Consider the following 10,260-nt stretch of genomic DNA (forward strand, 5'->3'; position numbering starts at 1 on the left):
TGAAGGGGGGAACTTAGTAAACATAATGTTCTTTCTGTAATTGTAGATTAATGATACCAAAATAAAAGGAAAAAAAGAGAATGACATCAATAAAGTATACTGATCAATTATTTATATAGAATTTAAGTTGATTGTAAAGTATATAATCTGAATTAATCAATAAAAACTACTTACATGGAAAGTAAAAACCGTAAGCTATAAAAAATGCATACTAATGGCTAAATTTTGACAAGAGAATTTTTCTTTAATTTCTTTCAGTGACTTTCTAGCAAGCTATTTTACATTCATTCTTATTTGAGAGCTTGGTTTTATGCAGATTATTAAATCAAGGCATGGTTTATGTTCCTATACAATTTAGTTCTCTTTTTACTTCTGGAAAGCCAACACACTCTTAGCCCCACCATCTTTTTTCCTACAATATTTTGTTCTTGTTTTAGGCAAGTGTGTTCTCAAACTTTAGTGTGAATAAACGTGGCTTAGGAACTCATTGAAATTGCAGTTTTGTGTCATACTTTTGGATATTTTGATTCAATAAGTCTGTGACAATGCTCAGGAATATGCATTACTAAAGGATTATCAACTCTTTAATTCCAGAAATAATAATAGAGGAGTAGAAAATGACATCTATTATTATCAGTTCACAAAAGAAAGGGCATTTAACATTAAGTCAAATAAAGGAAATTTCTTGAAATATATTTAACTTAATGAAAAACTAGCTATATTCTATTCCTAAATGAGAAAAACAAAGAATCTGCGTTGTAATAACTGACTCATGAGACTATCATGCAGATGGTCTGCTCTAGATCTTGTCTTTTGCCATCTGATGCCAGTGTCAACCTTTATATTACTTTACATCAAGCACATCATTTGACCTACACTCATACATTACTACGTTCAGAAAACTTTAACTGTGGTAGCCATCTACCCTTCAAGGAGTCATCTGCCAGAAGTAAAAGTCAGGCTGGGATGAGGAATACAGGTACACATGTGAGGTCAAAAAAAAGTAAGATGTGTGAGTAGAATAAGGCCAAAGGATAAATTATTTAAGAGACTAAAAAAGAGAGCTTCTAATTGAAAATTGCAATAACAGGCCAACTGTAGAAACAAAGGACAAAGAAGACATAAGTAACATCATTAAATAACCAAAATATGTGTTGTTATTTCATGGGTAGTAAATTGACAGAGATTCAAGCAGCAAATAATCACAGGAAATACAAGAAGAAAGTAAAGAAAAAAGGTCTGGAAAAATTTGCCAGCCAATACTGGTGACACACTCATACGACACACAAAGATCAGGAGGGGAAATCCAGATAGGATGACCATTTACAACATAGTGTGAACTTGAAAAATTAGATGCCAATATCACAGAAGGTCCAACAGCAAGGCTGATGACACTGATCTGTTGAACAGTTGTCTCATGCTTTATAGGATTGGTTCCATATTTTTCCACGAGAATGAATACAGATTGGCATAAGGTTGCACCAGCTAGGAAGATTAGAGTATATAACTATAGTAGTAAGGTGCCAAACAGGTGTTTAGAGTTGTACTCAATATAGTTCAGGCTGTCCCACATACTAATCTAGTTGGTCAAAATGTGATAATTGAACTTTTACTGAATGCAAAACATGATGTAAATAGATGTGTGATATACACAGAATACTATTCTAGCTGGAGATGTATGAAATGTTCAGTAACAGTTACAAAGCAAAGTAGAGGGCAAAAACTTCAACAGAGGTACAGGTAAAATTGTATGGGGGTTCAGATGAGAGATCAAAAACAAACAGAAATAAGTTCATACTCTTGGAAATAATAAGCATGCTGGCCCATTTAGGTTTGTGTAGTGATATGTGCAACTTTGAAATGCTTAAAAAATTAAGATGGTGGATAGATATATAGATGGATAGCTATGTGATAAAACATAGTCATGTGGATGTTCACTGTACATTTTCTTCTACCTTGAACATTTCCACAATAAAAAGTTGTAAATTGAGCTTTCAAATGCTGGTACAATTTAAACATACAAAAACAGGTGGAGATTATAGTGAGTAGGTTAAGAAATGGTAGAAAAGAAGGCTGAGACCAGATATTGTACAGTTTGGAATTCTTTGATAAACAGTTTATTCTTTAGACATTGGGGAGTGAAATGATCATGTTAGCAGTGATGGTTGAGTAATATACCCAGTCCTATTTCCTCTGCTTCCTTCTTGCTGTTCAATTTGCTCTTCATATGTGTCTATGTGTCATGCTTTCCAGTGCCTGCTCCTTGCTCAGTAATCACAGACTTCAGCTTTGTTCTAGTTATACTGTAAAATAGGGCCTCCCACATGACCATTTTAATAAACTATTTACTTGAATTCTTTATTTTCCTGACTCCTTTATCCTCCCAGGGTCCTCCCTGGCCTAGCTCCAATGGTGTATGGTTTGCATTGTCTACTTTCTCATCCTTTCCTTGGATGACTGAGAATAGATAGAGACAATCAAAGCCAAAATATTCCAATTTCAAACCTATGCTTTTCAACATCAAATGTACCATTGCTGCTTCTCAAGAGTCCTTTTATGCATTTCTAATTAATATTCCTTACTGCAACTACCCTTTTTTCCACAATTTTCAAGTCAACCTTGTTTCTTTCACTGTATTTATATGGGCATGCCTCATATTTTTACTAAGAAAACAGATGAGTCATTAAAACTCATTTCACCATCTGACCTATCCAGCTGCATCTTCAGAGTCAGTTATCATGCCTAGGCCTAATAGGGAAGAGGAAAATATCAACACCAGAGCACTTTGAGAACTGGAGATGGAGAATTATTTGCCTGCCAGGGGCTGTAGTCATGGGGGGATGTAGCCAGGTCTATCAAATGTAGCACTGAAGTAGGGAAGGAGTGAGGAATAAGTACCCCTACTTTCCTCTCTGTCTTCCTAATGGCTGGTGCTTGCAAGTGGTCAAACCCAATCAGTAAAAGAGCCCTATTATGGGTAACTTCCCCGGGCACAGAACACAGCAGAGAAGAATGGAGAATGGGTAGGGCATGTGGATGCAGAATACCCTGCACATTTCAGAGAAAATATTCCTCCTTCTCATATTAGAGAAGGAAAAGAGTCCCTTTCCCTTTTCTTTTGCCATGATTAATGCATTTAGCTTCATCCTTAAGACAACAAGCCCTTTTCTGCTTCAGGATGTTGAATAACCAATTATTTTTAAGTATTTACTTTAATTGAACAATTAATAGATTATACATCTTTGCTCTGTAAATACCCAGATTACTTCCCTTAAAGAAAAACAATATTATCAGTTTCCAGAATGTCCTTCCACATACACACACACACATCCTCACAGAAGTACTTATACATGAACACAAATGCATAATCACTTTTCAAAAACTCTTGGGACCAGATATGTTTTAGAATTCAGAATTTCTTTTTTTCAGATTTTGGAAAGGCGATAAGGTACGACAAGGTATGTATACTATGTAACACCTCCAGTAAGTGATATGTGTTTGAGAACTGGGAAGGCATGACATAAAACCAGGGAAATGAGAAAATAAAGAATTCTCATTTCAATTCTCAAATATTGAATGACTAGCTGTGGAATTAAGATTTTGTAGTGAACCAGAAGAAAGCTGAAGTGTTTTTATTAAAGGTGCTAGGAGCAGGCACTATGGATAATTATGTCTACGAAGGACAGAATTACTAGAAAGGATACAGTGGAGTAGGCAACAGAATAGAGTGTGTTACTCAGTTATTGTCGTAATGATGCACAGTATGGCTTACAAAAATAACTGTTTATTTTTCTTGCTCATGGGTGTGCTGCTTGTTTGTCTAGGATCCAGGCTGAAGTTTCAAGTTCAGTTATTCTCCACATGTCTCAAGAAAGGTGACCAGCTGAAAGGGCAATGGCTGACCATTTCATGTTATCTCCATGGTAATGGCAGATGTGCTGTAGGTCAACCACAATCACGAATGCACATTTCAAACCTCTTGTTGCATCCTATTTACTCATATCCTATTTTCCCAAACATGTCACATGACCAAAGCTGAAGTCAAAGGGCAGCTAGGTAAACTCTGCCAACCATGATGCCATGCTAATTGGTCTGGGTATTAAATGCTACAATAGAAGGATTGGAGGAAATAATTCAATCTCTTACTATGAGTGTCAGACACCTTGAAGGAAGATCATGTTCAAATGATTAATTAAGTCTAAGATTTTTGCAGTGTCTGTGGAAATCTGAAGCAAAAGAAACATAAACACTATTTGAGGTGAGGCCTAGAACATGAGAGTCATGTATCAGAAATGTTAGTGTATGAATGGTAATGGCCTTGGTGATAAAATGAATGTAAACCAGAGAAAGAAATTCACAGTAGTGGTCTAGGCTATCCTGTAGAGCACTGAACAGTAATACAGGTAGGGCTAATGTATTACAGATAGCTTGGACTTAAGTAGAATAGGATTTTTGAGAGACTCAAAAGACAAATGTTATATTATTAGCAGTGAGGGATTAGATACATTGACTTTGTTTCCCTCTATATTTCAAGTGAGAGGCTATTCATTTCTTTTCTTTATTGAGATTATATGCAAATAATATCTAATACATATGTTACTTCCTCCCTATGATTAATATGCTGATTTACTATCACCTGTGTAAATCCTAATATATAGATACAGATAAATATATAAAAGCATACATTATATTTAAAATTTTGGAATGGAAATTGCTAAAGATGAAATTAAGTAATCAAAACAAATCACATAAGTGAGTTTAGTTTAGAGCAGTTTATTCACAAACAAATATTTCGATTTGAAATGCATTACAATGATAGAATTGTGAAATTAGAGGAAATGACAACCTCAGTTCTCAAAATGCTGACATGTTCAAAAGAAAAATCACACTTATGTTTATGCATAATTTAGATTTTACCTTTTCATTTACATCAGGTGGGAATCAATTAAATGACATACACCCTTCTAAGAAAATATCAATGGTCCATTCTAAAAGGTTCTGCTTTACTTTGCAAAATGTAAAAATTAAGGCAACGGAGACAAAACTGAGACTTTAAACAGTGAACTTTACATGCAAATTACCATATGTTTGGTAAAAGCTAAAAATGTAAATGTGTATATCATTGTGAAGAATATAATAATCTGAGAGTGTGCAAGTTATTTTTAAGTACTTTAAAAACTTTTACCAAACTGAGATCAACCTATTTATTGTAGCTACATTACAGTTTTTTGTACCTAAAAGGGCTTTTAATACATATAAAGAAGGTTTAGGGTGTATTAAACAGAATAGAATCATGTGGAAATGAGACTGGATTTATAATTTATTGCTTAGATCAATTAAGCATTCTGAGACTCACATCATCTTATGTTGTAAATCTGGGAATAAATCTGCCCAAATAACAGGATGCATATTATTCTGGTACAGTGTTAGTAATTCAGCATCAATTGTATCTTGAATTTCCAGTTCTGATTTGTTATTTGTAGTAAACTAGAAGATAAAATGCTGGCAAATATTAAAACCAAATATTGTTTGTCACAAGATAGAATATTGTTATGAAAATCACAAATACAAAAGGACTGTGATTCAAATAGGAACTTTATTGTTATACTAACTCTTAGAATGCCACCAGCTTGGTAAAGATAAAAAAAATACAATATTGGATTAGGGAAGACCCTAACAGAAAATAAAGTCAGATGAAAATAGTATCTATTTTTAAACATCATAAAATATAACTCAGTGTGATTTCTTGGTATGGATTATTTCAGTTTACATTAGAGGAATTCTCACATGCAAAAGAGCAATGTTTTTTAAAAAATGACATGACTTAACATTACTATTCTTAGATTTTTAATACACAAGAGATATAATTTTGTGATATTTTCTCTTCATATATATTTGTTGAGCATCACCAGCTAAATGCCATTCATAAAATATTTACCTGGCCTAGAATGCTAGAGAGATTCATAAATATTCAGAATGGTCATAAAGCTTCAAGCTAGAACTATTTTAGTTTTTATTTTTAAAAACATTTAAAGATTTTTAACAGTTTGAGATTCTGCATTAAGACAAAATTTCTTTCACCTAGATTTTAAGAAAAATAGTTTCCTTCTTAAAAAGAGGGATGCAGAAAAATACTGGGAAGATGGCAGCCAGGTGGCATAGTTCATAAATCTCTCTGAATCACTACAAAAAACAAGAAGATCAAGAAGATAGTAATATAAAAACTGATAAGCTGCTTCTGGAATGGAGGAATAAAAAAAAGCAAAACCTCTTCCCCCCAAAAAAATCATGTAACTGGAGAATATTGTTTTTAAAAACCCATCATTTAAAATATCTGGAAATGTCCTAAAGCATGCAGCAAATGGGAAACATTCACTTAAGAAAATCTAATTTGTTAGAACAATGATAGTCTATGGCATCTGAGCTATAACTCACTGCATTATCATTAGTTCTCCCTACCTTACTCCACATTAGAGAAGCTGTACCCCAGAAGACTGGGAATAGGAGTATTTAGGTTGCTTACTTTTCTCCCTAACTCAGCACTGGGTTTCAGAAAGTCTGCTCCATGCAGGTGTGACATATAAATTATGGTCTTTCTTCTTCTACTAAGCCATACTCTTATGGTGGAAAGACTTCCCCCAGGTACATCATGCTGTGAATACTAGGGTTGCAAATTCCCTGCTTAACGTTGCTCATTGAGTGGAAGCTATAATAAGGTTGGGGTAACCAAGAAGACCAAGAGCTGTCACACCTGCCTGCTCACAATGCTCATTAGAGAGATTTTACACTTCAAGAGGGAACCACTCTCCCTGCCCCCAGCAATTGTGCCATGTCCATGGATAGAATTAGGCCAGAGATACAGGTCTTAAGGATGAATAGCTCTGCAACTCTAATTGAAGGAAATGACAATATTTTGAACAGGGCTTGGAGAATCTCATACATAAGGGCACTGTTGACAATAGGAGATCTCAGTGGAGGTAAATAAATAGGACATTCATAGATTCATGAGGCAACTACCAATAAGCAAAGTGACAGAGCAATCAGAAACTTAGAAAATCATCAAAAGAGTTATACAGGAAGGCCTCTAATGGGATCACAGTCAACACTGGTGGTACACAAGACTGTGTGCATTCACTAAACTTCACCCACTCAGAAACAATCAGCAGAGGATATAGGACAAGACTGAAATCATTACCGAAATCACACACAAACCTACCCACACAGAAGTGGAGGCCTCACTGGCAAAGGGGCTTAAACACAACCTCTCACCAAACACTAAGTAATAAGCTACTCTGACTCAGGGGCAAAGATTAGACCAGGCTTTAAAATAATATCACAATTTTTCTAGGGAGTCCACAAGACTGTGTGCACTTCTAAGGATATACCATCTTAGGGGTGATCAAAGGGGGAAATCTAAGCTGATAAGATGAACATGTGACAAAAATATAAATTCACTGAACTATAAGCACCCTACAAGCTACATGCATATGTCCTATGGTGAAGGATAAAAATATAACTGGCTAAGGTGACTTAAGGACAACCTGTGACCAATATACAGCTGATATTGGCTTAGAGTTGAGGAGTGATTCCCAGGTAACCAGATTAAAAATAAAAAGAAAGGGAGATTCTCAAGATGGCAGCATGAGTAGGGTGGCAGAAATCTCCTCCAAAAACCATATATATTTTGAAAATTCACCAAATACAACTATTCCTAAAGGAGAGACCAGAAGATACAGCACAACAGCCAGGCTACATCTACATCTGTGAGAACTCAACATGTCATAGAAAAGGATACAATACAAAGCCATGACCTGGTGGTACCCAAGCACTCTCGCCACCCCAGCTCAATGGGGGGAGGGAAAGAATCAGAGTGGGGATGGAGTGGAAGCATAGGACTGCTAAATAACCAGCCCTAGTAATCTGCACTGGGAGCACAGACACACATTGCATGGTGTATGGAATATTTGAGGAAAGGAAAAGTGAACTCCAAGATTAAGTGAACAGGTCCCCAGAGTCAGCTGCCTTGGGACAAAAAAGTGGGCATTTTAGAAGTCTTAAAGGGACAAGGGTTTAACAGGTGGACAAGATCGTCCTAGCACACTCAGCCTAGCAGACTGGGAACTTTAAGGAACTTCAGGTGCCCTAACCCCCTGGGTGGCAATGCAGCTCCAAAGCCCCTTACAGTGACAAGCAGCCTGCCATTCATTCCTTCCCAGTGGTACTGCAAGCAAATTGTCTGACCCACTATTGCTGTGGAGCCGCCCCACCCACAGCAACCAAACAGAGTCTTCTCCAAGTGCACAGCTAACTGGGCCAGAACCAGAGGCTGTCCCCTGTGAGCAGCTGCCCGGCACAAACAGCAGAAACTGAAGAAGAATTTGGAAGGCACAAAGGGGCTTTACTCTCATGGCAGACACATGCTGCTCACCTGCAACACTGCCAGTGCCCTATGCCAGCCCGAGGGTGGACCTGCCCATGGCAGCTCAGGGGATTAATTCAGAGGCAGCTCCCTGCACCTAGTTCATCAGCACAAGCAGAGGAAGCTGGCACAGAGTCTGGAAGGCACTTGGAGGCTCTGTTCTCACAGCTAACATGTGGTGCTCGCCTGCAACCACTGCTAGTGCCCTAGGCCATCCTGAGGCTGTCCTGCCCACGGCAGCACAGGAGATTAACTCAGAGGCTTCTCCCTGTGTGGTCACCTGGCAAAGGCAGTGGAGATGGGCACAGCGTCCAGCAAGCAGGAAGGGAATTTGCTCCCCCATCTGACACATGCGTCACTTGCCGGTGACCACTTATATTGCCACAAAAAGGCAGAAGAAACTTGATCAGTCCAAAATCCATCAAATACCAAAGAGAGGGCCTGCTGAGACCAAAATCACCAATCATCCTGAAAAGAATTCAAAATAAAGGTGAAAAACATGCTTATGGAGCGACAGAGAAATCTACAAGAGCTAAGAGATTAATTCCAGAAGGAGATAACAGAAATGAAACAAATGGAAGGATTTAAGAGCATACTGGATGAGGTGGAAGAGAATGCTAATGGAATAGAAATCAAAGAACAGGAATACAGAGAGGCTGAGGCAGAGAGAGATAAAAGGATCTCTAGGAATGAAAGAATATTAAGAGAACTGTGCAACAATACAAAAGGAATAATACTCACATTATAGGGGTATCAGAAGAAGAAGAGAGTGAAAAAGGAATAGAAAGTGTCTTTGAGATGGTACTTGCTGAAAACTTCCCCAGTCTGGGGAAGGAAATAGTCTCTCAGACCATGGAAGTCCACAGATCTCCCAACACAAGGGATCCAAGGAGGAAAACACCAAGACATATAATAATTGAAATGGCAAAGATCAAAGACAAGGACAGAGGATTAAAAGCAGCCAGAGAGATAAAAATGATCAGCTACATAGGAAAACCCAGCAGGATATCATCACACTTCTCTGCAGAAACCTTACAGTCCAGGAGAGAGTGGCATGATATATTTATTGCAATGAAACAGAAGGGCCTCAAACCAAGAATACTGTATCCAGCAAGATTATCAAATAATTTTAAGGAGGGATTAAAGAATTCCCAGATAAGTAAAAGTTGAGGGAAATTGCCTCCCACAAACCATGACTACAGTGTATTTTAAAGGGATTGCTCTAAAGGGAAGTGCTCCTAAGGCTAAATAGATATCAACATGGAAAATAAAACAACAGCAAAGAAAGAAGACCAACCAAATACTAACTAAATGCAAGATAAAATCAACTATCCACAAAATCAGTCAAGGGAAGCAGAAAAGAGTACAGAATAAAACATGTAACATATAAAGATAGGAGGAGGAAAAAAAGAAGGAAGAGAAATAATCATCAGACCATGTGTATATTAGCATAATAAGTGAGATAATTTAAATGGTTAGATGGTAAAGAAGCAACACTTGAACCTTTGGTAAGTACATATCCAAAGCCTTCAATAGCAATAAGTACATATCTATCGATAATCACACTAAATGTAAATGGACTGAATGTACCAATCACCAGACACAGAGTAATAGAATGAATAAAACAGCAAGACCCATCTGTATGCTGCCTACAAGAGACTCACCTCAAACCCACAGACATACACAGAAGAAAAGTGAAGAGATGGAAAAAGATATTTAATGCAAACAATAGGGGAAAAAAAGCAGGTGTTGCAGTACTTGTATCAGACAAAATAGACTTCAAAACAGAGAAAGTAACAAGAGACAAAGGCTATTACATAATGATAAAGGGGTCAGTCCAA

This window comes from Manis javanica, chromosome X, assembly GCF_040802235.1.
Source record: "Manis javanica isolate MJ-LG chromosome X, MJ_LKY, whole genome shotgun sequence".
In the NCBI taxonomy this organism is placed as follows: Eukaryota; Metazoa; Chordata; class Mammalia; order Pholidota; family Manidae; genus Manis; species Manis javanica.